At 39.4% G+C, this 6,000-nt stretch overlaps 1 protein-coding gene across 1 annotated transcript in view; it reads right to left on the bottom strand.

Moving 5' to 3' along the window:
* Tgfbr2 (transforming growth factor beta receptor 2) overlaps positions 1–6,000 on the bottom strand; it is a 93,100-nt gene that overhangs the window by 16,244 nt on the left and 70,856 nt on the right. The window lies entirely within an intron of this gene.

Genomic DNA, 6,000 nt, shown 5'->3' with positions numbered 1-6,000 from the left:
TGCCCCCCTCCCACACCTCACTAAATCACTTTCTCCGGACACCCAGCCAGTTACATGCCAGTCTTTGCTGGATGTCCATCACATGACTTTTTCTCCTTTTTAAGGCAGTCACATGCCCACCCATCATCTCCTTTGGCTATATTCCTTCTTCAAACAACTCTGTGAAGACTTTTTCCCTTTCTATTCCCTTCAGATGATCAAAGTGTCTGGAATAACAGCCTCTGTCATTATCTGTCCCCTTAACATACTGTATTTTGGCTTCTAAAATTATAACACTCATCTATGTCACCTCTAACCTCTAAATGAGCTATTGGCTCATTAATTTGTCTTTCTAGAATAGTACCTTCTCACTAGACTGTCTCTTGGGGAAAAAACGTTTACTTTTTAAACTGCTGTTCCTGGATGGCATTGTGGTATACACCTGAAAAATCCTTGCACTGGGACAGGAGCATACCAAGTTTAAGGCCAGCCAAGGCTGCAAAGCGAGACGCTGTGTCAAAAATATAACCTACTTTCCTAAGCCTTTTGAATAGTGTCTGAGACACAGCAGGCATTCATGAAATAATTCTTGAGTGAACAAATGAACACATCCATCCTTAAGAGAAATAAGGGTAAGGAAGTGATCCTGGGCTGGACACCTAGCTACTCAGAAGGCTGAGATCTAAGGATCACAGTTAGAAGCCAGCCTGGGCAAAAACAAAACAAAACAAAACAAAACAACAATAATAACAACTTCTGTGAGACTCTTTTCTCTTGAGATCAGAAAAAGCCAAATGAGAAAGACAGTCTCCTGAGTTCCAGTTACCACTGTTAAACACAACAAAAGTGATCCCAGATTTTAAGGTACTCATTCCTTGAATGCACAGAAGTGTCTAGGGATTGTACTGACAAAGGCCCACCAAGGTGAGAAGAAAACCCACCAATACAGACTTTCAGGAACTAGGCCACTGCTAACTGCTCCTCAAGTGTTTCTCCACCTACCCCCAGAAAGGCTTTGCATAAGGGCTTTTGCATAAATTCTAGGACACATAGCACAAAGCTGACAACCCACTCCATGGTAGTCGGGGTACTTGTAGCTACAACTTAATGTCATTACTTTTCATCAGTCAGGCTAGCTCTCCATCAGGTTGACAAAAGGGCTTTCATTCTTGGCTCCTCAGCTTTTCTGTCTCCAAAGCCTGAGTTTTCCCATTTGCAAACAAAGGATTAACAAGAGCACACACTTCAAAGCATTGTATGTGGATTACATTAACTGCACACAGGCTGGTGCTTATGCAATAATAAGCTGTTGTTCCTTTGTGGCTCTATTCAACAGAACCAATGCCACTTTCGCTACAAAATATCTCTTTTTTTGGACCACTTTCCTCTCTGGTGTGTATGTGTACTTGAGTGAGTTAAATCTTAAGGAAAGACAGTTTACATTTTTGCTCATTCCTTTTACTTTGCAAATTAAAGTCTCATGTCAACTAGAGGTATTTAATGTCATTTTTTTGGTTTAGAAAAGTGAGAAATGTATGTTCATGTGTCAATTTTGAAAAAGTGAAGTCTGTTTCTAGCAGACTATTAACTTATGGAGGTGAAGGTCTGTCTTTTCCATCTGTGATTGTGTAACAGCTGGAGAGTGTGACAGAATCCCTGGCTTGCAGGAAGTACATCTGTTTTTTGGCTTTCTGCACTCTCCATGGGACTCACTGAATGGAAAAGAAGGCCTCTGATATTAAGACTAAGCTAATATGTGCATCTGATCATATAAAATAATATGTATCGGGGCTGGGAAGGTTGCTCAGCGGGAGAGTGCTTGCCTTGAATACATGCCTTGTATGATGAAGAGCTGAGAGACAGCACCCAGGCCCAGAGTTCAGGCCCCATGACTGACAAAAACAAAAACAACAACAGCAACTATATATATATATATATATATATATATATATATATACACACACACACACACACACACACATATATATATGTATATGTATATATACATACATATGTATGTATGTATACATATATACGTACATATACATATATATGCATACATATATATACACATGCATATATATATATATAATCAAAATAAACTCTGGGAAGTAGGAATAGGAGGGGTTTTTTGTTCTTTATTGCTGTTTTTGTTTTCATTTCCTTTTGTCATCTTTGTTCATTTATCTGTCTTTGGGAGGGTAAGAGAGGACACAGAAGTGGAGGGACAAAAGGTGAACAAATACAGCAGTGGTACTCACTAGACACTATGTTGAAAATGAACTGTCAACTTGTGAGTGGAGATAGGAGGGAACAACTGGGAGAGAGCAAGGGAAGGAGTGCCATTGTTCAAAAAGAAATGTACTTAGTACCTGACTTATATAACTGTTACTCCTCTGTACATCACTTTTATAGTAACAATAAATAAATTTTAAAGAAAGTAAAGCCTTCATATTGAAAAAAAAGACTAGACTAAAAAAAATCTGTCTTTTGGGTTTTTAAGATGAACTAGGCAGTAATAAAAATCAACAAAACCCCAAATGCCAATAGTTCGAAAGGAGAAGACAGAGTAAGTGAAGGGTGGGTGTACAGCATTTGCTCACTCACTTAGTTCAAGAAAGGGCTTTGTGTCAGGATGAAAGCAAGGATGGATAAAACAGCCTTGATTCATCAGTCTGAGTGGACATGGGAGAAAAAGAATCAAAGAAAATAAAAAACAGGGCAGCTGGTTTCTCCAAAGCCATCTGTTCTTACCATGAAGTTTATAAAAGGACTTTTTGAGACAAGCTTTCCAAATCAGATCCTGTTCTTTCCTTAGGACTGCTTGATTACCCCACTTTAGAATGTGGAAAAGTTGTTCTTCCCCATGTGCCTAGATTCTTCCACATAAAAACAGGAGCAGGGAACTCACGCTGGGCCATCATAAGCAGTTGCATGGACAGAGCGAAAGACAGAGACACACTCTCCAGCACAGGAGAAGATTCTGAAATCTAGGTACATTTATTCCAACACTGACTACAGAATCTTCTCTGACACAGTTCTTATCAGACTAAAGATTCACTTTGGTCCTGTCAAAGCTTTCAGGCAGAAAATTATTCTCAGTGGCTGAAACTCGGTTAAATAAATTTCACTGCACAAGAAAAAAAAATTACTTGCAGTAATATCAGAGAAGAAATCTCAGGCAGGTAACCAGGAACTAGGAGTGTCAGCAGAGAAGAACAGCATCTCTACCGTGGGGGACCAGGGAGAGAGGTCGTGGTCCAGCAAGGATCAGGGAGAAAGGGGTGAACCTGGACCCATCAGTCTAACATGTTCTGAAAGGGATGAAGAATCTGAGCCTGCAAAGGTATCAATCTTTATCTGGATAGCTTTTATCATGGATAAAATGTTGACAAGTTTGAGCCAGTAACCAAAGCTGTGGTAGTCTGAAGAACAAAATGAATAACAGCGGTATTGAATATGCATAGAATGGAGTAAATATCCATAATGTCAAAGCTCATCTAAATACATAATTAGTGAATAAATAATGAGATGGTAGAAGAAGGGACAGATCTTCCCCACAGGAGAATACCAATGAAGGAAAATAAAATATGTCCAGTAAGCACATAATAGTGATAATTGTTGGAAGCAAGAATTACTGATGCCTCCCCAATTTAATGGGTAAAATGATGAGGGGGTGGGGTGGGAACCCTAGTACTACACAGGTACTCGGTATTGTCAGAAACAAGTAAAAGTATTTTTCCTCAAAAGTATGGGCTAATTACAAATAGAAAAAGAATAGTTTTACTTGGAGAAGCTATAAAACATTGCCTGAAAAGAGTCATCAAATTTCTCCTCTGACACCAGTGACCTTGAACCCACTGAGAAGGGCCACAGCAACCTATCTTTGTCATTCTTGCTCCATATATATAATCTCAATGTAATGATCAGAAAACCTCAGAGAAATACAAAGTGAGGAGCTGTCAATAAAGCAACAGGTCTACACTTTTTTCAAGCCTCCAGATTATGGAAAATCAGGATAGGCTGAGCAGGAGACTATGGGGCATGAATGTCCACTCACCGTGTAACTTGGCCTGGATCCTGCTTCAGAAAGGCTGTTAATGGAGACATCTAAATACAAGTAGGGTATCTATATCAATGAAGAGCACTGAACCAATGTTAACTTCTTGGTGTTGATAGTTAGATGCTGTGGTTTAGGAGGAAGCTGGGTTAAAAACAGATGAGGACTTGCTGGGTGCCAGTGGCTCACACCTGTAATCTCAGCTACTCTCAGGAGGCTAAGATCTGAGGATGGTGGTTTAAAGCTGGCTCAGACAGGAAAGTCCATGAGATTCTTATCCAATTAACCAACAAAAAGCCAGAGGTGGAGCTGTGGCTCAAGTGGTAGAGTGCTATCTTTGAGGAGAAAAGGCAAGGGAAAATGTGAAGCTGTGAGTTCAAACTTCCTCCTTCACCCCCCCCCCATACAAACACACACACACACACACACACATTTTTTAAAAAAGATGGAGATTTTATGTTGCTTTTGCAACTATTTTCAAGTCTAAAATTATTACAAAACACACATTTTAAAATAATTAAGTTGAGCGTTATTTCATCTGTCAGCCATTAGGACCAGTCTGATGTACATTGCTCAGGTGAGCCCTGATAGAAATCAAGAGAGGAGAATCAATAGGAAAAAGATAGGGCTAAGTAGACAGCTGCTGTTCTACTGGCACAATATTCCCTAAAGCAATGGCCCTGCCCCTGAGCCCCAGTGATGTCTATCTTATTTACATTTCAAGGCCTAGAGCAAGCACAGCCACCAGCAACAGCGAGCTCTATGTACAGCTTGCTGAGAAGACAGGGCAATGGAATCTGGGGAAGTTATGGTAGTGTGTTTAACGGGAACGTTCAAAAGGAAAAGAAGAGTAAGGGACTAAACTTGGAGGAAAAAAAAAAGAGCAAACAAGCCAGACCACTTAGAGATTATAGAAGAAAGGCAGAAAAGAAGCCAGTCATCCTAATTACTGGATGGCTTCCCTCAATAACCTCTCTTCCTTAGAGTTTCCAAAACCTAAACAAATAGGTCAAACCATTTTGCTGGTTTTGCCTAAATCAAACAAGTCATGTCTATGGAAGTAACTTCTTAGTCAAAATATTTTGTTGGACTTTGTAATTCTGAAAAGCTTTAAAACACCAAAAGAAACCTATCTAAATAATATTACACACTAGATAAACAAATAATTCTCAGACACATTGTTAGTGTTGTCTCTTTTTAGTTATTAAAATATATGTGAAGAGGTGCACTAAGAAAAAGTAATGATATAGAGCCATCAGAATGAAGAAGACACAAAAGTTTATCTTCCAAACTTGGCTTTCAGGTTAACATATTTTGTCAGTTGCTAGTGGCTCATGTCTGTAATCCTAGCTATTAAGGAGGGTAAGATCTGAGAATTGTTGGTTCAAGCTAGCCTGGCCAGGGAAGTCTTTGAGACTCATTTCTAATTAATTATATAAACAAACAAATAAAAAACAACTTTCCAAGCATCCATGTCTCAACCTATATTCTTAGCTACTGTGGATGGTGAAATCTACGATCACAATTTGAAGACAAACTAGGCAGAAAAGTCCCCATGAGACTCAATTAACCATTCAAAAACCAGAAAAGAAAGCTGTGGCTCCAAGTGACAGAGTGCTAGCCTTAAGCAAATCAGTTCAGGAACAGCACCCAGGCACCCAAGTTTAAGTACTACAAAGGACAAAATAAAAGCACAAGCAGTTCGAGGTGTGGCTCAAGTCGTAGTACCTTAGCCTTGAGTTCAAGCCCCAGTTCTGGCCCCCAAAAAATACAAATGAACAAACAATAATATCAGATTTTAAAACATTTAGCTTAGCTCCCAAGATTGTAGAGTAGATTCTAGTAGTTGCCACTGTGGAGTTAACTGTTTTGTGATGAGTCCCTAGAATCATACTCAGAGCAAATAGTAATATACTATCATTTGGAAGGCAGGTCCAGGAGCATGCCAGGACTGTGGTCTG

Source organism: Dipodomys merriami, unplaced genomic scaffold, assembly GCF_024711535.1.
Source record: "Dipodomys merriami isolate MVZ:Mamm:240054 unplaced genomic scaffold, mDipMer1.0.p SCAF_7, whole genome shotgun sequence".
Taxonomy (NCBI): Eukaryota; Metazoa; Chordata; class Mammalia; order Rodentia; family Heteromyidae; genus Dipodomys; species Dipodomys merriami.
This window is presented reverse-complemented; position numbering and strand designations above follow the sequence as displayed.